Consider the following 22,729-nt stretch of genomic DNA (forward strand, 5'->3'; position numbering starts at 1 on the left):
ATGTGAGGGGACTTAAAAAAGAGAGAATACCAAACAGCAACTTCACACATTGCAAAAGTTTGCCTAAGGCCAGCCCTCATTCCAGAACAGGGAGAAGGAACATCTCTTTATCTACTTCTTTTTGTTATTGTTGTTATTATTGTTGTTATTGTTATTATTGTTATTGTTAACAACTAATATAATGTTCCCCATTCCTACTCTCCCCTCCTTCACCCAGCCCCCAATCTTCAGCTTTCACCACATTGTTGTCTGTGTCCATGTGATATGCACATATGCATATACGTTCTTTGGCCAGTCTCTTCGAGTTTCCTGCACAACACTCCCCTCTGAGACCTGTCAATCTGGTCCATGTATCCATGCCTCTGAAGTTTTTTTGTTCTTCAGTTTATTTTGTTCATTAGAGCCCACATATAAGTGAGATCATATAGTATTTGTCTTTCTATGACTGGCTTATTTTGCTTAGCATAATAATTCTCCAGATCTATCCATGCTGTCACAAAGGTTAAGAATTCCCTTTTTATTGCTGCATGGTATTTATTCTATTGTGTAAATTTACCACAGCTCATCTACTTCGATCTGCTTATCTACTGATGCGCTATTTTCAGATCTTTGTTATTGTAAATAATGCTGCTGTAAACATAGGGGTGCATATACTTTTTCTGATTGGTGTTTTGGATTTCTTAAGAAGTATTCCCAAAAGTGGGATCACTGGGTCAAAAGGCATTCCATTTTTAGTTTTTTTGAGGAAATTCTATAATGTTTTCCATAGTGGCCACACCAGTCTGCATTCCCACCAGCAATACACTAGCATATTTTTGTTGCTATATCTCCTAGGGCAAAAGAAACAAAGAAAAAATAAATAAATGAGACTATATCAAACTAAAAAGACTGTATGGCAAAAGAAGCCATCAACAAAATGAAAAGGGAACCCACTGTGTGGGAGAACATATTTGCCAATGATTCATCTGATAAGGTGTTAATTTTCTAAATACATAAAGACCTTATACAATTCAACACCAGGAAGACAACCCAATTTTAACATGGGCAAAGAAAATGAATATACACTTCTTCAAAGAGGACATACAGATGTCCAATAGACATAGGAAAAATGCTCAACATCACTAATCATCAGAGAGATGCAAAGTAAAACCACAATGAGATATCACCTCATACCTGTCAGAATGGCCATCATCAATAAATCAACAAACTAAAAAATATAAAGTGCTGGCAAGGACGTGGAGAAAAGGGAATCCTTGTCTACTTCTTCAGTGTACTCTCACTCCCACCTGAGTCTCAAAAGGTGAAAAGATTTCCTTCTTTTTTACAGCTGAGTAGAATTCCACTGTGAAAATGTACCACAGCTATTTTATCCACTCATTTACTGATGGGCAATTGGGCTGATTTCAAATCCTGGCTATTGTAAATAATGCTACAATGAACAAAATGGTGCTATATGAAATGATGCTATAATCATCAGAGAAATGCCAATTAAAACCACAATGAGATATCATTCACACCTGTCAGAATGGCTATCACCAATAAAGCAACAAACAAGTGCTGGCAAAGATGTGGACAGAAATGAACCCCTGTGCACTGTTGAAGGGAATGCAGAATGGTCCAGCCAGTATTGAAAACAGTATGGAGAGTCCCCCAAAAAATTAAAAATGAAACTACCTTGTGACTCAGCTATTCTACTCTATGTACATATCCAAAGAAACCCAAAAAACTAATTCATAAGAATATACAATTCACTCCTTTGTTCATTGCAGCTTTATTTACAATTGCCAAGATATGGAAGTAACCAAAGTGCTCATCGATAGACAAGTAAATAAAAAAGCAGTGGTACATATATACAATGGAACATTACTCAGCCATAAAAAAGAAAATCATAATGTTTGCAACAGTACTGATGGACCAAGAGGCTATTATGCTAATTCAAATAAGTCAATCAGATAAAGACAAATCCCATATGACTTCACTGTGAAAATAATGTACAATATAAACAAACAAACAAAATAGAAACAGACCCACAGATACAGAGAACGGACTGATGGCTGCCAGAGGGGAGGGGTGGGGTGAGGGCTGGATGAAAATCATGAAGGGATTGAGAAGTACAGATTGGTATTTACATAATAGTCATGATGACATGAAGTACAGCTTAGGGAATATAGTCAATTATATTATAATAACTATGTGTGGTGCCAGATGGGTACTGGTAATATCGGGAGAATCAATTTGTAAAGTATATGGTTGTCTAACCACTATGCTGTACACCTGAGACTAATATAAAATAATATTGACTGTAAACTATAATTGAAAAAACTTTAAAAACTTAAATATAAAATAATAAATATATTACTTGAAAGCAGAAAGTACAGCATTGAGAATGTAATCAACGATATTATAATAACTACGTATGGTATCAGATAGGTTATAGAGTTATCTGGCTAATTACTCCATAAGGTAGATAAATGTCTAATCACTATATTTTACACCTGAAACTAATATTGTATATCAACTGTAATTGGAAAATAAATTAATTTTTAACAATCTGAGATCATGCATATAAAGAACACATTGGTGTTTACCTGAGGTGAAGCATAGAGAGTGTGCAAATGGGTGAAATAGGTTTACAGTTATTCATATGGAAAATAATATAATAATTAATAAATAATAATATAAGAATAAACTATGTGTCATGTACTTACAATTGTAAAGCTACTTTTTCTCACCCTGTATACACAATGAAATATTATGCATCCATAAAACAGAAGTAAATCTTTTCATTTGCAAAAACATAGATGGAACTTGATGACATTGTGTTAAGTAAAGTACATCATAAAACATACCATATGATCTCACTCACATATGGAATACTAATTAAAAAACTCACAGGAACACAGAACAGATTGGTGGTTGCCAGAAGTTATGGTTGAGTGTAGGCAAAATGGGTAAAGAGAATCAAAAAATACAAACTCTCCATATTAATTCTTAATTTTTTTTAATGGTAAAAAGCCCTGGCTGGTGTAGCTCAGTGGACTGAGCACAGGCCTGTGAACGAAATGACCATGGTTCAATTCCCAGTCAGGGCACATGCCTGGGTTGCAGGCCAGTTCCCAGCAGGGGATGCAGGAAAGGCAACCATACATTGATATTTCTCTCCCTCTTTCCTTCCCTTCCCCTCTAAAGATAAATAAATAAAATCTTCAAAAAATAAAATAAAATATTTTTTTAAAATGGTAAAAAGAAAGAAAAAGTACTACAGGATGAGTGGAAGAATTAATGATGGTATTTATTTTCAAATTAAATAAAATTGAGAGTAAAATTAGTCATCCCTGCAATAAAATTGTACAGTGTAATAAGCAGAGCTTTGTAATCCTGAGTTTGATATCCAGCTATATCCTTTCTTACTGGGGTAATGGTCAAATAACTTCTTTTAGCCTCAATTTCCTAGGATTAAAATGAGTCTACTAATATCTGCCTTTTAGAGTTTATTTAGAGATATTTTACTATGTTTAGCACAATATCTATCCAGTGCTCACTAGATGGTTTGTTTGTTTATATATCTATTTATTTGCATATCTTTTCTATAACCCTATGTCCTTCTATGTCATGGGTCAATCCTCTGCCATCTAAGTAATTTTTAGAGTACTTTGTCTATTCTTGAGGGAAAAAATAAGTAACTTCCTTCTGAGGATGGCCAACTTCCAGTCTTTAGTCTCTCTTTGGCAAAGACTCTGAATGCTGTACTGTACACATCTGTATAAATACTTAATTTTTTTCTCCTTTGTCTGGTGAAAGCAGGGCTCCCCATTTCAGGATTCCAGTACATGCATCTTTATTTAAACTGTATTCAGTGAAAGGAAGGAAAGAGAGACAGACATACACGAGGAGGAAAGAGGTTTGGATCACAGTACCACATTTATTCAGAGGACACAGTGCCAGGAAAAATGTGCACACTAATTGCAATTTGTTTTTTCCGTTTATTTGATTTTTTTCAAACAGGAATTTCTTGTTTCCTTAGATACTAATTAAATATCAGTTACTGAGAATTAGCCAGTGGACTTTTGATGTGGTAATGGATGACCAAATATTATATTTATTGTACCCCTGTAGTAGGAAACTTGGTGGGGAATTTTGGGTTCAGTGCAGTGACTGGTTTTGTTTTCACGCATATATATTTGTCTTGTATGCGGTGGACTCAAAAACATACTAAGGGAGGAATTAAACTTAGTGTAGTTGTTTGTTTATTTTAAGATTTGAGTCTATCTTTTATTTTATAAGATTCCTGTGCATCAAGCTGATTAACAGCATTGTTGGTTCCAAAGAATTGTCACTCTTTAAAGCATATCATTACTCCGTGTAACACACAATCTTAACCTTAAGCCTTTGGTTAGATTCAAATTTGCTCATTGTCCTCAACCACAAATTCTAATTCCAGCTGCTTAAGCATTATGCCAGAAAACAGACTGAAAGATGAAAAATTCAGTTAAACTAGTGATTAGGTATCAGATAGAACAAAAACCATTCCAAACTTTCTGCCTGGATTCTGAGTTGTTTTTGTAACTGAACTTAATTACTCTGGTCAGTAAGAGAATGCAAAGTGTGGACAGAAAATTGTTGAGGCAAAGTCCTGGAGGACTAACCAGAAAGTTAATTCTGGCCAGCATTGGATTAAAGTCCCATTCTTTTCAGTATTTGGGCTTTTAACGAGGCCAGCAATAATATGGACCATCCTCGTTAAGTACACAGGAACAACTATGTGGCTTGGACATGTATATAGATGATGAATTGTGGAAATATCTACTAAGCAGTAAGCCAACTAGGTTGGACAATTCAGTTGCCTCTCACTGGCAAAGACAACTGTCTTTAAAGGAAACATGGTATGGTAGAAAGAACAGGCATTTAGAGTTAGGCAGGACTGACTTTGAATTGCCCTTATTATAAATGTGACCTTGAGGAGGTTATATAATCTTTCTAGGTCTCAGTTTCCTCATCTGCAAAATGGGAATAATCAAACCTATCTTAATTCAACCAATAAGATAAACACTAATAACTTCAAAGGAAAATGAGCAAAGAGCACCAGAAACTTACAAAAGAACAAAATCTAAATGACTAAAAAGCATGAAATTTTCCATCCCTACTAACAATAAAAATATAGGAATCAAATGTGATGGAACTGGAAGCAAAGAGTGGAAAGAATCCACAATATTTCATTAAGGGAATAAATCATAATTTATTTGAGCTTTGTCCTATTTTTTGTCCTTTAGGTTTCCAATGTTGCTATTATAAATAATTCTGTGATGAGTGGCTTTCCAAATTAATGTTTATTAGGATTCTGACTTTTCTCTTTGAACAACTTCTTAGAAGGTAAATTTCTTTGTCAAATGTTATGGATTATGAATTATTTGAAGCCTTTTGATATTTTTATCATTTTTCTCTTTTCAAATTATCCAAGATTCCAAAAATATTAATACAATATTTGCAAAGATGTAGTGAAATGAGCATTATTTCATACTGATGGAATGTAAACTGGCACAGTTTTCTGGAAAGCAATTGCAAAATGATCACTACAAAAAACAATTTCATGATCAGAACAATATAGCAAATCTCAGACATTGTGTGTAGCAATTTTTTATTGCATATATCTCCCCAAGAAAGGGAAACAAAAGAAAAATAAACAAATGAAACTACATCAAACTAAAAAGTGTTTGCACAGCAAAGAAGATCATTGACATAATAAAAAAAACAACCCACGGAATGAGAGAACATATTGACACAATTTAAAAATGGACAAAGGACCTGACTAAACACTTATCCAAAGGGGGCATACAGATGGCCAATAGACATATGAAAAGATGCTTGATGTGCACTAATCATCAGAGGAATGCAAATTAAAACCACAAGGAGATACCACCTCACACTTGTCAGAATGGCAATTACCAATAAATCAACAGACAACAAGTACTGGCAAGATTGTGGAGAAAGGGGAACCCTAGTGCACTGTTGGTGGGAATGTAGACTGGTGAAGCCACTGTGGAAAGTAGTATGGAGATACCTCAAAAAAGTAAAAATGGATCTGCCTTTTCACCCAGCTATCCCACTTCTGGCAATATATGCAAAAGAACACAAAACACTAATTTGAAAGAACATAAGCACCCCTATGTTCATTTTAGCATTATTTACAATTGCCAGGATATGGAAGCAGCCCAAGTATCTATCAGAAGATGAGTGGATAAAACAACTATGGGACATTTACAAAATGGAATACTACTCAGCTATAAAAAAGGGGGAAGTTTTACCCTTTGCTACAGTATGGATGGATCTGGAGAAGATTATGCTAAATAAAATAAGCCAGTCAGAGAAAGAAAAATACCATATGATCTCACTCATATGTGGAATGTAGTGAACAAACTGAACTAACAAGGAAAATGGGGACAGACTCACAGATGGAGAGCAGATGACAGCTGTGGTGGGGAGAGGTTAGGGGGGTGGAGGAATTTAGCAAAAAGGAAAAGGACTCATGGACATGGGCAATATTGTGGTGATTGCTATAGGGAGGGGAATATAAAGGGCCTAGAAGGTAATGGAAAATACAATGAAATACAAAGAACAATAGCATTTTTGTTATATGAGCAGGATGGCTGTGAAAATAAAATGAGCTAGTTTGTTCATTGACTTATACAGAGTAGATATGTAGCATTTTCTTCTTTAAATTTTAGTCTACCATTTTTGTTTTATTTAACTCATATATTGTAACTGCAGTCAGAGTAATGACATGGTCCCCACCCTCTGCTCCCAAAGTTCTGAATTCTGCACATTTTTGTAGTTCTAAATAAGAACTCACTTGCTTCCAAATTCATCTTTTCTCTGACATTTTTTCTCCTCTGGGATCCTTCAAGATGTATAGGAACATAACATAAAAATATGTACAAAATAATTAAAAATCAGGGAAATAAACATGAAAACCACAATGAGATATTACCACACACCAATCAAAATGACTAAAATTTAAAAAAAATAATGACAGCATTAAATGCTGGCAAGGATGCAGAGAAAGTGGGTTACTCATACATTGCTGGTGGGAATGTTAAATTGTACAATCACTCTGGAAAAGTTTTGCAGTTTTTAATCAAAGTAAACATGCAATTACTATACTACTCAACAATTGCACTGTGAGGCATTTATGCTAGAGAAATGAAAATTTATGTTCACAGAAAAAGAGTCTGTAAATGAATATTCATAGCAGGACTGTTCATAGTATTCAAGAACTGGGAATTGTCTACCTGCCCTTCAACAGATGAATAGTTGAAAAAAAGTAGGTACATCTTAGGCATATGATGTATCCATACTTTAGGATTGTATTCAGAAATTAAAAAAATAAACTATTGATACATGCCACAATTTTAAAACATTGAGGGAATTATGCTGAATGAAAAAAAGATAAAGTCAAAAAGTTACATAATATTTTATTACACTTATATATAATTCTGGACATGACAAAATTACAGAGAAGAACAGATTAGCAATTGTCCAGAGTTAAGGATTCAAGCTGGTGTGGCTACAAAAGGTACTGTGAGAGAGTCTTGCTAGATATCCAAAATAAGATAGCTCTGTATTTAGATTTTTGTGATTGAAAAGGAAACCCACACAGGTATAAACTTGTAGAATACTTATAATGCAAGCACATATAAATACACAAATGACTACAAGTAAAACTGGGGATCACTAAGAAAGATGGGTGGATTGTATCCATGTTAACGCCCTGGTTGTGATTTTATACAATAGTTCTGCAATACATTACCATTGGGGAAAACTGGGCAAAGTATATGAGGGATTTTTCTGTATGATTTCTTGCAACTTCATGTACATATCAAAAATTTAGATTAACTTAAAATAATTTTATTTAAAATAATGTAAATTAAATTATGGAATATATGTGTACATATCATAGGCCTTGCATTACCCCATAAATCCCAAGCCCTTGTAGACATTGCTTCTTGGTCCCCACAACTCCCTGTGACCAGGCAATGTCTTCTCACAGACAACATCCTAACACAGGGTTGATCCCACTGATTTTATTGTATTTTTTATTGGAAAGCAAGACCCTCTACCCCCAATAAACATTTTTATAACAGTGATAGGGCTTGAGGTCTTTCATTGCTGTTTATTTTCTTATTATTCAACAGTGTTATTATAAAAATATTTTCAGTCCCTACAATTTTCTGAAAACTGTTAGAATATGGAGTTAACAGTAAAAAACCCAATAGCTATTCACCTCTTTCAAGGTATTATTGAAAGCATTTTAGCATAATGATTTAAAGTGGAAAAATGGAGACAACTGTACTTGAACAACAATAAAAAAAGAAAGAAAAAATAATAGAGTTCAGTCCCAGCTTCAACCCTCACTAGCCTTTGGGTCAGTTATTTAATCTGTTTCCTCATTCCAAAAAATAGAGATAATAATAGTACATACATCATAAGGTCGTTATAAAAATTAAATAATCATGGAAAATGATTAGTATGGTACCTGGAACAGAGTATGTGCTCAATAATGTTACCCATTTTTTCTAGTGCTGATATTCTTCTGCTAAGCTCCTAGTATCTGTGCTACTTAAGTGCTAAAGTATGCAGTAAAAAAAGAGAGATGTTAATATATTAGTCTCCCGGGGATGCCATAATAAAGTATCACGAACTTGGGGACTTAAAACAGAATCCTATCCTCTAGTAGTTCTGGAGGCTACAAGTCTGAAATAAAGGAGTTGGCAAGGCTGATCCCTTCTGAGCACTCTGAGGGAAATCTGTTCCATGTTTCTCTTCTGGTTTCTGGTGGTTACTGGCAATGCTTGCTGTTTCTTGGCTTGTAGACTCACCACTTCGATATTTTCCTATCTTCACGTGGCATTCTCCCTGTGTATCTTTGTTCTCATATTCAAATCCCTATCTTCTTATACAGATACCACCAGTCATGTTAGGTTTAGGGCCCACCCTACTCCAGTACCACCTCATTGTAACTTGATTATATCTGCAAAGACCCTGTTTCCACATAAGGTTACATTCACAGATTCCTGGAGTTAGGATTTCAACATATCTTTTGCGGGGACACAATTCAACCCATAACAGTAAGCCATTAGGAGTGAGGATGATGGCTGATACTGAAATAATTATGAAAAGCTTTTTGGAAGAAGTGGGCCCTGAGGTTTTGTTTGAACAGGTAAAAAATGGTAAGCAGGGGGAGAATAACAAGGGCAACAGCACAGGCAAAATGAGATGAATAAATTTACTTCTTTTTTTAACTCTTTCTATATTTTGTCTCTGTGACTCACACTGAACTTTTATTAACCCACTAACTTATTAGATTGACAGCTTTTGCTAGGTAGAGATAGTTATTTCTTCCCTGTCTGCCTTCCCTGATTGTCTTTCTTTGGCGTGGAATAAAGCATGTACTTAGTAAAAAGGCTTTCTAAGCTGAACAAAACTTAGCAATGTTAGCAAGGAGTTAAAGAGTGAAGCAGTCTTCCAACTAATGCAGATGGCTTTTTTCTCTGTAAGGTCTCCCCAAAGAAAAATAAATCTGTTTTAAAGGTCAGATTCATATATTATGACTTTTGTGAAAATGCAGTAGAAAGAGTTCTAAGGGACTGAACTTGAATAACTTTGAGAATGGCCAACTTAGTACTTCTCATCACATTAATTGTTTGAAGGTTTTTTAAAAGATTTTATTTATTTATTTTTAGATGGGAGGGAAGGGAGGGAGAAAGAGAAGGAGAGAAACATCAATGTGTGGTTGCCTCTTGCACGCCTCCAACCAGGGACCTGGTCTGCAACCCGGGCATGTGCCCTGAACTGGGAATTGAACCAGTGACCTTTTGGTTCACAAACTGGCACTCAATCCACTGAGCCACACCAGCCAGGGCAGAAGGGTTTTTTATTTGTTAATTTTTTTGCTTGTTTAATTAACTATTTAGATCAAATGCCTGTTTCTGAAATTAAAATCCATTGGCCTTACATTTGGGCTTTGAAAATATGAAAATTAAGTGCTCTTACAAAACTGTAGTCTAAAAGTGATATTGAGTGGTGAAATCCAAGGTAGAGGAAGGGCAGTGATCCACTAAGCAATTCCAGAGTAAATCCTTTCTGTTTACATCTCTGAGTGCTGGACATAAACATTTGACCTACTCTATCCTTGTAACTTTTTTGAGTGTGATTAGGAAGGCACAGTAGACAAGATTTCTCTTTGATTCAAATCCAGACACAAGCTGCACAAATATATTTACACTCATAAGATGGATAACTAGGTCAGTGGTTTAGAGTTGGGAAATATGTGCTCCTCTCTTCCTCTCCCCCAGAGCCTCTGAACACTAAAGTATGACAGGAAACAGATGTGAGTTCCTTCCTGGGGTGTGTGTGTGTGTGTGTGTGTGTGTGTGTGTGTGTGTGTGTGTAAATCATGTCTTTTCTTTCCAGGGGAGTCCAGACAGCCTCGTTTACACTACTTTTTATTAGTGTCAGTATACATAACAGATGAAGGAAAGGATTAAATGAGCTGCTAAATTTACAAAACTGGTAGAATCTTTTCTAAAGTCTAGGTCTCCCTTTAAATTATCCACATAATGGAGAGAAACTCTGCAACATGAGAAAATAAAGTCACATGTGCAAATTTGCAGGGAACCAGCCATAATCAACAAGCTACTGGTTGTAGGAAAAGGACATTAATCTCAGAAGCTTGTCTCAAGAAGTTTATCAAATCTCTGGTACTATTTGGTGTTTTAGAACCATTAAGGCTGAGAAGGAATGAAGTCACAGACAAACTAACATTGGGCAGACTAGCCAGATTTGGCTTTGCTTCTAGAGCCACCATTCATTCCAATAGCTCTCCCTCTTAGTTGTACGCCCTACATTGTACAACTAACTTTAGCTTTCAAATCCACCACTCCTCTTTCCTCAAGGAATATAGTATCAAAATTAAAGGTCGGCTGCCTACTTGCAGTCATAGTGAACACTAGAGTTGAAACTCACCTCCTCTCACATCTATCTTGGCCATTTCCTTAAAAAAAAAAAAAGACATGATCACACCACTCAGTGGTACTGTGTTCCCATGACAACATAGTAATCAGTTGTGGCTTTGGCCAAGTATTCAATAACGGAATCACATTTTGGGTGATTGTTTTAAAAGTTAATACCTGCCTGGGCATCAAATGAAATAACTGATTGGGAAGATTTTATTGCTACCTATAGGAAAGGAGACTTAGTTTTTGCTTCCTACTAGAAATTGTCCTTCCCCTTCCTTAGTTACATTCCCATTTTATTTATACATTCTCTGTGGGATTTGCCAACACACTGTAAATGAGAAGTGTTTAAAAATCAGTATTACATGATTTCAAAGGGTAATTTTATAAATAGTCACAGAGATCAACATTAAGATTTGCATAACCTGTTCATCTTATTTGAGTTTCTATTAAATCAATTTCATTATTTCATTCAGTGAGAAACTCAGATCTGAGTATAACCAAAATATCCATCCCAGTAACAATGGCATAATAAATTAGGCCATTGGAGCTCCATTCTGTAGGAGAATTTGATTGATGGGTACTGAAATAAGAAAAGCAGTAAGGAGAACTGTGACACTAAGAGACCAGCGATTTTCAACCAGCAGAGGAGGCAATCCTGCCACATCGAGGACTTGGTGCCAGCCAGAGATGCTGGTGTTGGCAACAAGGCCCGGGAGCTGGTTGTATGGAGATCCAGGGCATAGCTGGGACCATGGAAGGGCAGAGTGACCACTCAAGAGGCCATTCAAGATAGTGGTGGTGGGGGACTCGGAGTGTGGCAAGATGACACTGCTGCAGGTGTTCCCCAGGGATGCCTAAACCAGATGCCATGTTCCCGCCTTGCTTGAGAACCACACAGGAGCTTTGAGATAGACATGTACCACATTGAGCTCAACTTGTGGGACACTTCAGGTTCCTTTTACAGGGACAACCTCCAGCCCCTGGCCTAGCCTGATTCAAATGCTGTGCTCATTTGTTTTGACATTAGCCAACCAGAAACATGGGACTGTGTCCTCAAGAAGAGGCAAAGGGAGGCTCAGGAGTTCTGCCCCAATGCCAAGTTTGTGCTGGTTGGCTGTAAACTGGATGCGTGGACAACCTGGCCACACTGAAGGAGCTGTCCAAGTAGAGATTTATCCCTGTTACATGTGAGCAGAACACTGTGCTGGCCAAGCAAGCAGGTGGGGCCTGTCCAACATGGAGTGCTCCTCTGGTCCTCTGAGGGCAGTATCCGGGATGTCTTCCACATGGCCACAGTGGCCTCCCTTGGCTGTGGTCATAAGCAGCTGCACGGTACTGACTCACGCCAGGGACTGGAGCAATCTGCTCAGCTGTGAGGACAGCCAGACTGGGGAAAAAGAGCCAATATGAGATACACAAGGATCCAGCCAAGAGTTGCAACCTCATGCAAGGAGCAGCGGAGCAGCAGGGTGTCAGCAGGGAGATGAAGAGCACAGCTGCTCCCCTGCCTACACCCTGCCTTCCTGACCTCTGGACTTGGCCTGGGACTTCAGGACAGGCTGAATGAGCAATTCTAGGTCAGGGACCTGAGGCAGAGGGAGCCACCATTCCCCACACCCTCATACCCCTCCTCTCCACAGGCAGTGGAGGGAGCTGCAGGGCAGGCCTCTGGGCCAGGATCTGGGATAAGGTGGGGTGGGGGCAGAATTCAGAAGGCTAGCATCAAGCACTGACCTTGGTTGAGCCTCAGTGTATGAAGGGGACCTTCTCTCCTCACCCCTAGTCCCATACCCTGGTCCTAAAATCCTCCCCTAAGGAAAGTGTCCATTCCAGGTCCATTCCTTCTCCTGTCCTCTCACTTCTGTAGCTGTTCTCACTCATCTTAACCTCCAGGCAGCATGCACTAAATTAAAAAGCAGGTTGAGAAGCCCTTCCCTCCACATACCCACTAGTCCTAGCTCCTCCCTCTCCTTCCAAGAGTCCCCAAATAAAGCCCATCCCCATGGAATACAAAAATTGTCTAAAAATGCAATACCTGACCACTGAGTGAGGGACACTGACCTCTTTTCCCTTAGATTGTCAAATAAAAACATGACAACAGCCAACACATGTAAATGCACCTTTCAGGAGAAATCCAGATTGTAATCAACTCTTTGCCAAGACACCACTTTGTTACTCTTTACACTAAATGATATAGGACCACCAAAAACTTGAGTCAATTCCTAAAGGATGGCCTCACAGGACAAAAGTGAGACCAAGTATCAATTACACAATCTTTCAACAAAAGCATCTCCATTTGATCTATTTTCTACATTGAGTTGTATGTAAATTATGTTTGAAGAAAGGATTATGCTTTTAAAAGTTGAAAACCCCTGGACTATTAAAACTGCTCTGGTCACCAGTCTTTTTTTCTGGTAAAACTGGGATAATAGTAACATTTACCACATAACCTATAATAAGCCACATGGTATCCTGTACTAGTTACTTCTCACCAGAAAAACAGAAGCTCCTTGAGAGTAGGTGATGGTCATTCATTCATAAAATAATCATTGAATGTTTGCTGGAGCTTACTTTCTAATCATTCCAAAGTCTTTGCAACAGCCTACAAAGCCCTATATTATGGAGTTTACTCAATGTCTCTGACTTCATTTCCTGCTACTCAACCACTTGTATTTTACTTACTCTGGCCTCTATGCTGTTTCATGAAAACTTCAAGCCTGATCCAGACCTAGGACCAATGCACTAGTTGTTCCCTCACCTGCAATGCTTTGTGCCTAGATATGCATATGGTGAACCCCCTACTGTCTTCAAGTCTGCTTTAGTGTCACTTTCTTTTTTTATTTTTTATTGATTATGCTGTTATAGTTGTTCTATTCCCCCCTTCATTCCCCTACACCCTACCCCCCATCCCCACCATTACCCTCCCTTTAGTTTATGACCATGTGTCTCAAGTCCTTTAGATTCTATATTTCTCATACTATTCTTGCCCCACCCATCTATTTTCTACCTACTGTCTATGCTACTTATTTTCTGTACCTTCTCCCCCCAATCTCCTCCTCCCATAGTGTCACTTTCTTAAATGAAGCTCATCCTGACTGACCTGTTTACAGTTGCAACTCCCATTCCCAGCACTCCTTATTCCCGTCTTATTAAGGTGTAATTTTTTTTCCTCTGCAATATTTTCACTTTCTAAATACCATATAACTTAGCCGTTTAATATATTTATCATTTATTATTTGTCTTTCCCTACTAGAATAAGAGCTCCACAAGGCCGACTACAATTTTGTGTTTTGTTCAATTAATAGATGACAACAATGATGCCACACAGCAGGTTCTCAATTAGTAATTATTAAATAAATGGACTCCCAGAGACCTCTTCATATTTCTCCTTTCATGTGCCTTTTTGTACAGGTTCCCTTATTCTGGTATTTCCAAAAACCGTATTTTTGCTTTCCTGCTCCTTTTTCTCTCCGTTTTCTGAAAAATATATATATACCTCTCTTGTGTTTCATCTATTCAGAGTTCTGTTTTCTGTTAAGAAATCAACCAACCCCTCAGAGTCACATAGCCGAAAACAACTTAGAGGATATCTTTGCTTACAGACCCAAATAAATTAAGATGGTCAGGAAGATTTCAGGAACAGCACAAAGCTCCAGTGGGAGTTATTTTGGGCCAAGTAAACCTTTTCCTTGCTACAAGTTCAATCCATACTATCGCCAGGTAGCAGAAAGACAGTCTGGTGTAATGGAAACACCTGGGACATAGATTTAGAAGCCATGGGTTTAGTCTTGCCTGGCTATCCATTTGTTTGTGATTTTTGGAAATTTACTTAAGTTTTACAATTCTCAATCTACTTATCTCAAAAATAGGGTGGAGAGTAGTGATCATTTTGTGGAGTTGCCAAGATGAGAAAACAAGATCATATAACTAATACACTTAGCACATATTAATCTCTTAATAAATTATAAGTATCATTTTGGCACAATTTCCTGTCATAAAATTTTTGCACATTACTAGTTCCCCCTCTCACAAGTTTGTGAGTATTTAACCACATAACAAATTAAGAAACTATAAAATGCTACACAAAGGATAATTGATTAGTTAGGATACAGCTATTAAGACAAAAGGCAAAAAAGGGCCATCTTTTAATGTCTGTAAGTCTGACAGTATAGCAGTATGAAGATTAATTAGGTCTACATATTAGAATAGGATGTGTTATAAGAAAGTAGGTGCTATCTGACAACTCACAACTCAAACTGCTTCTAAAAGGATTAGCAAATTTTACATTAAGAATTACATTCTGATTATTTATCTGATAGAATCATTCTGTGAAATCTTTTCTTTGGATAAATGTCCCATGTTGTATTCTTTTTTAAAGTGTATTTAATTGATCATGATATTACACTTGGTCTCATATTTTTCTCCCTTTTATTCCCCTCCACCCTGCACACCACAACCAGCATCCCTCTCCTTAGTTCATGTCTATGGGTCATACATGTAAGTTATTTGGCTTCTACATTTCCTATACTATTATTAACCTCCTCCTGTCTATTTAGCACCTACTATTTATACTTCTTATTCCTTGTACTTCCCCCCCATTCTCCGCCTTCCACTCCCCACTAGTAACCCCCCATGTGATCTTCATTTCGGTGATTCTCTTCCTGTTCTAGTTGTTTGCTTAGTTACTTTTTGTTTTATTTAGGTTCAGTTGTTGATAGTTGTGAGTTTCTTGTCATTTTACTGTTAATATTTTTGACCTTCTTCTTCTTCCTAGGTAAGTCCCTTTAACATTTCATATATTAAGGCCTTGATGATGATGAACTCCTTTAACTTGACCTTATCTGGGAAGCACTTCAACTGCCCTCCCATTCTAAATGACAGCTTTGCTGGATAGAGTAATCTTGGATGTAGGTCCTTGCCTTGTATGACTTGGAATACTTCTTTCCAGCCCCTTCTTGCCTGTAAGGTTTCTTTTGAGAAACCAGCTGATAGTCTTATAGGAACTCCTTTGTAGGTAACTGTCTCCTTTTCTCTTGCTGCTTTGAAGATTCTCTCCTTCTCTTTAATCTTGAGGAAAGTAATTATCATATGCCTTAGTGTGTGCTTTTTTAGGTCCAACTTCTTTTGGACTCTCTGAGCTTCCTGGACTTCCTGGAAGTCTATTTCTTTTGCCAGATTAAGGAGGTTCTCCTTCATTATGTGTTCAAATAAGTTTTCAATTTCTTGCTCTTCCTCTTCTCCTTCTGACACCCCTATGATTCAGATGTTGGAATGTTTAAATTTGTCCTGGAGGTTCCTAAGCCTCTCCTTTTTTACCCCTGGATTCTTGTTTCTTCATTCTGTTCTGGTTGAATGTTTATTTCTTCCTTCTACTCCAAATCATTGATTTGAGACCAACTTTCCTTTCCTTCACTATTGGTTCCCTGTATATTTTTCTTTATTTCACTTTTCATAGCCTTCACTTTTTCCTCTATTTTGTGACTACACTCAACCATTTCTGTAAGCATCTTGATTACCAGTGTTTTGAACTTTGCATTTGATAGGTTGGCTATCTCTTTATCACTTAGTTCTATCTTTGGAGTTTGACTTGTTCTTTCATTTGGACCATATTTCTTTTTCTTGGCGCACCTGTTACATTGGTAGGGGTAGAGCCTTAGGTATTCACCAGGGTGGTGCAATTCACATGGCTGCATTGTGGTGCGGTCTGAATCAATGTTTCTTCTTTAACTCCTTGGTTGTCAGATTTACACATAGTTCAATTTTCTGGCAGTTCTGGTTACCTCATTTTAAATTTGTCATTGTCCTTCTTTTGGCTGTACGAGGAGGCAAAGTGTGTGTACCTGCACCTCCATCTTGGCCAGAAGTCCCATGTTGGATTCTTTAAAACCACTCTGGAGTGAACTATCAGAATGGGTAAAAGTCTTCAAAAGACTCATAGCTACAATGATATTATAATCATCTAGCTCTCTAGACCAGCAACATACTTAGTGCCCCATATTTTCTCTTCTCTGTAAATTCCTGCTTGCTTTGTTCTCCAGCTTACCCAGAGATTGCAAATTTTACCATCATTTTTATATTCAATTTTATTCATTCACTTATTTATTTAGCAAGAATTTAATAAACACTATATGCCATGCAGTGAGGATACAAAAACATTTAAAATAAATCATTGACAAATAGACAAAGACTAGGAAAAATATTTTCAGCATAAAGCACTATCAGATACAAAAGTTAAGAGGCATAAAACCTATAAGTCTTTCTAAAAGGCGACTGCTCCAGATAAGTGATGGAGGAGAGCTAGACAGGGACTTAAGTAAGCCATAATAAGAAGCCTATAACTAAATAATGAAATTTTTTTCATAGAATTATTTTTCCTTTTTATCGAATTTGTTCAGGTGACACTGGGTAACAAAATTATACAGATTTCAGGTGCATAATTCTACAACACATCATCTGGGCACTGTATGGTGTGTTACCACCCAAGTCAAGTCCCCGTTCATCACCATTTATCCTCCCAGATCCTTCTTCATCTCCTCCCACCCCACCTCCTCTCAGCAATCACCTCACTGTTGTCCATGTCCATGCTTTTTTTCTTTTTTGCTCAATCCCTTCACCCCCCGACACTTCCCAGTCTCCCCCAACAGTTGTCAACCTACTCATCAAGGAATTTTTTGTTGAACAACATAGATTGTTTATTGCTAAGTAAAGTTATATATAACATATTCTTAGATTAAAATCAATTTATAAAGTAGTAGAAATAGTATGATCATATTTTGGGTGGTAAACACACAAAGCAATATACAGATGATATGTCATAGAACTGTACACTTGAAATCTGTACAATTTCATTAATCAATATCACCTGAATATATTTGATAAAAATAAATAAAGAATAGCTACCTTTGTTAATACTTAAAATTTTAAAAGAATCAAAAATGTTAACAGTGGATAGATTATGAATGATATTTTATTTTCTCTGTACCATACTGTATTATCTGAATTTTTGAAATAACATCTAATTCCTTGTTTTTTAACTTAATCATTTCTACTTTGGAAAATATCAAGCAGGCTTTAAAACTACTTTTGAAAAAATATATAATCTTTATTGTATTTTTTCCATTACCATTTAATCCCCTTATATCCCCTCCTCCCAGCAATCACCATCTTGCTGTCCATGTTCATGAGTCCTTTTTCTTCTTTTCTCAGTCCCTCAACCCCTAACCTCCTCCCATTAGCTGTCATCTATTTTCCATCTATGAGTCTATCTCTGTGAAACCACTTTTTTTGGTATACATCCAAAAGGAAATTTGGTTCCCCTGCACTATAATAAAGTAGGATATAGGGCTAGGTAGCTGCTGGTTCTATAAGTAAAGTAATTTATCCACAAGAAGTGGAGGAGGAGGAAAAGGAGAGAAGGAGGAGGAAGAAGGAAGAAGAAAGAGGAAGAGGAGGAGGAAGGAAGGAAAGTAAGGAGAGGAAAAAGGAAGAAGAAAGAAAAACTACTTTTTTCTGTCATAAAACTTCATTTGAAAACTTCATTTGACATACAATAGTTAATTAAACAGTATTAGAAGCAACCTGGACTTCTGAACACAAAATAAAACATTTCCCTATATTTATTTTCATATTATTTCTGATTATAGTAGGTCTCTAACAAAATAATTATAATGATCCCTGTTTCTGTATTACATAATTTTATTTTTCTGCCCATATATATTAAACTTGCCTATCTCCTCCTATTCATTTTCCAAATCAGTACCTAGAGAATAAATAGTCCTGACTTTGTATTCTATCCTAGTTTTAACTGAAGGCTAAGAGAGTTAAAAGTCAACAGACTCCTGAATAAAAGAAAATGTCAGAAGCTGTGACATTAAAGTAATTTCTTACATAAAACAAGTTTTAAAAGATGTTTTGTTTTAGCAAACCATAAAAATATTACCAAAATTCTAATAATTTATCTATTTTAAAACTACTTTTTCCTAGACATCCAAGAGGAAATTTGGCTCCCTAGCTCTAATAATAATATGGTAGGGAGCAAGGCCAGGTAGCTTCTAGTCTTACTGGTTGTAAAACTATAATTGAGCATTTTTAATGATTAACTCATAATATTCGTAAATAAAACATTTTCCAATAACCTTTAAAAATCAAGAATATATCCCATGATATCTTAAAAGATAAGCATAACTACATGTTTCACACAACAACTTGCATCATTTGGGTAAAATAGGGAATACATTTTTATATAAATTTATTCCTCATTAAGAATAGTTGAAAGAAATGTTTGCCTTAAAAAATAAAAATAGGCCCTGGCTGGTGTAGCTCAGTGGATTGAGTGTGGGCCTGCGAACCAGAGTATCGAGGTTCGATTCCCAGTCAGGGCACGTGCCTGGGTTTCAGGCCAGTTCCCAGCAGAGAACGCACAAGAGGCAACCATACATTGAGATTTCTCTCCCTCTCTCCTTCCCTTCCCCTCTAAAGATAAATAAATAAATAATCTTTAAAAAATTAAAATAAAATAAATAGGAGCCCTTGCTAGTGTGGCTCAGTGGGTTGGGAATTGTCCTGCAAAAGGTTGCCAGTTTGATTCCCAGTCAGGGCACATTCCTAGGTTCCGGGTTCAGTCCCTGATTGGGGTGTGTCCAGAAGGCAACTCATGGATGCTTCTCTCTTGCATCAGTGTTTCTATCCCTTTCTTCCACTCTAATAAAAATAAAAATTTAAAATAGCTAACGGTTCCCAAATTTCTAACTGTATATTAGAAATTTGTTTAGATCTGTTTCCTAAACTCTCATGTATCCAACTTTCTCCTTGACATTTCCACTTAAAAAAATATTAACAATTAAAAAATAAAAATGGGGCAAATATTATATATACTTACATTGTAGTAATATTAACTTTGTCGCTCTTGCTCTTGCTTTTTTCATTCCATTGACATAAAGACCTCAGCACCATATAAGTCACACTATGACCTACAAAATTTGACAGCCTGGGAGGAGTAATGCATCATGGCTCATTTCAAATAAAATATCTAGCAGAATAGTATTAAATATTGTAACTTTGAGCTTAGTCATATTAAACAAATAATTTATATTACTAATTGTAATAAAGAACATGTGCCAGTACATATAGACCTTACATATTCTTTAGAAGCCCACAAAATTCCAGGGTGTCTTATCACTCTTTATTTCAGCCCCTGTAACATAGACGCTAGGCTTTCTGAGATTTTTACAAATCTGAGAAGGGAACATTGATCAACTAACTTATTTGTTTTCACTATCTGCCCTTATACACTTCCTCTGTCAATCAGAGAAGGGTTTTGGTTTTAATTGTTCCAAGAGCCCCAGTTGCTACTTCAGGTAGCAATATCACTGATTTCATATAGCTATCACCATCTGAAAGTTTACATTGAACAATCTGTCCATGTAGAATAGAAGTTGTTTTCAGCAATTGATGTGGATGACTATAGTGAATGAAGGAAAACACATATTTTGGCTTTAAAATATGAACAACTGAAACAGAAAAAGTTGGCATTTGTGCTGCCTGTCACTACGAGAACCAATAAGTAAAGACAAAGATTGAATCTTTATGGGCACTTTATTCAAATGCCAGTGATCTGAGAAGATGGCCAGTGTATGTACCCTCAAAATCCATCTTAATATCTCATCTCAAGCAGACATTCATAAATAGAAAAAAGGGTAGGTAAGGGGTTTGGAAAAAAGTTTAATTGGATAAGAGTTGCAATCCGGTGGTGATTTTCTTAGTACTTCTTTACTTGTTGATCAATAATTCTTTACTTATATCACAGACATTCCCTCTCTGGAACACAATGGCTCAGATACCATCTTGATTACTTATAGACCCCCTGGGGCACAAAGGTTGAATTGCTTGTTAACCTCTTGGAGCCACATGATCATGCATTCCAGTTCCTGGAATAACAGCTTTCCACTTAAATTAGTTACTTAAGCCTATCAGCTATGACTGAAGCTAAAATCTTTAACTCTTCAGTTCCCATCATTACTACATATTTTAAAATGGCTGACACTAATCAGTGTTTTCTCATGTAGTCCTCAGCACTACATAAAAGAACTGTAAACAAAGGAGGTGTCAGGGTAACTTTGCCATCTCTCATTGGACTTGCCTGAGACCTAAACAGAGCTCACATCCACACTGTTCTTGGCTCTCCACACTTAATTTTGGTATCCTATATAGATTCTCAAGCCACCCTAATTCAACATGGCTATTTGAAGCTTTGCATGTTCCCATCTCAGAGTTGACAGCTTGTCAGGTCCCACCCTGTTACAAGGCTTGATAAGAATCTATTCTTCTGAATCACACCTGCATCCAGGGAATACTAGGGAGATGACAGAGTTTCTTCATAGTGTAGGCAGAAAACCCCACCCTCCACCTGGATAACAGAGCTTCCTGGCCCAGGTGCATAACTAAGTGAAGGAAAATGTTGCAAGCCAAGGTCACTGAGTTAGCAGGTACACCCATGCACCATTTAGCATCTGTCTTGGGGGCTTATGAAACTTCTCACACCATTTAGACATGTCTCAATAGTCTTATGGCACCTTTAGAGTGTCCTTTCAAATAAGCAGTCCCTCAGAAAACCAAAAGAGTAGACAGTTTTATGGATTTAAACTGTAGCAGTCTTCCAAGAAGCCCAGTAAAGAAGTGAAAACATTGGGAAAAATTCTTTGTAATGCTTTCTAATGACTCTATCTTCACATACTCCATAGTATTGCTCATATACAGAATATAGCATAGCTGCCTTCTGTGGTCAATTTCAAGTCTATTCAGAAAGAATACCCTGAGAGAAGCAATCACCTTCCAGACACTGGTACTCATACATGAGTATACTGCTGGAATAGTGGCTCAGTACCTAATAAGAGCTACCCTAATCCTAAACTTAATACTCCAAATGCATAGTTTTGCACTTTTCCTCCCAACCCAACCAACATCAGCCTATGTAGGTAATGATTAATAACAAAGGATCTGAAGTCCAACTGTTTGAGCTCAAATCCTTACTCCCATGTGTCCTTGGGCAAGGTTTTCATTCTTATACACAAACAGGGATATCTATTTTAAAGAATTGTGAAAACTAAGTGAGATAATCCATGGAGACAGTCTAGCACAGTGTCTGATATATGATATTCAGTGCATTTAAAGGTCTGCCTCTCCCTGATTTGGTCTCACATCATGGAAGTAATTGGCTGAAGAAGTACATATTCCTTCACTGTGAACAAAATGACCTACAACATAAGTACGTCTCAATCAGAAAACTAAGACATGTTTATCTAGAGCAAATACCTCAGTTTCCTAGGTAGTGGACATAAAACCTAACCCTCCTCTCTACCACCATTGTCATATTATGTCCCTGGATTGCAAATAGCAATCGATCCATTTGCAGATCTTTCTCTATGCCTCCATGGACTTGGAGAGCTCTGAAAACTCCACTCGGTGGTTTTTGTTTTGGTCTTTCAAAATACATGCCCTCTAGAGTTAACCATGATTCTATCTCTGTAATATTAAAAACCATAGTGGGACCCATTGCTGATAAGGACCATATCTCCAATCCCCAAACACTGGGAGTCAGTTTGCAAGACATTGTTAAAACACTCCAGTTTTACCTTTTTCTGTCCCCCTGTTTAACATGTTGCTCAGGATTTGGGCTGGAATCATATGTAGAATACTTGAGCTGTGAAATTTTCTTTCAA

The 22,729-nt window shown here is 36.9% G+C and overlaps 1 pseudogene; it reads left to right on the forward strand.

Moving 5' to 3' along the window:
- Positions 1-9,145: 9,145 nt before the first annotated feature.
- On the forward strand, positions 9,146-12,388 carry LOC119039475 (rho-related GTP-binding protein RhoN-like; annotated as a pseudogene).
- The last annotated feature ends 10,341 nt before the right edge of the window (positions 12,389-22,729 follow it).

Source organism: Artibeus jamaicensis, unplaced genomic scaffold (assembly GCF_021234435.1).
Source record: "Artibeus jamaicensis isolate MK-2021 breed Jamaican fruit bat unplaced genomic scaffold, CSHL_Jam_final contig_241, whole genome shotgun sequence".
NCBI lineage: Eukaryota > Metazoa > Chordata > Mammalia > Chiroptera > Phyllostomidae > Artibeus > Artibeus jamaicensis.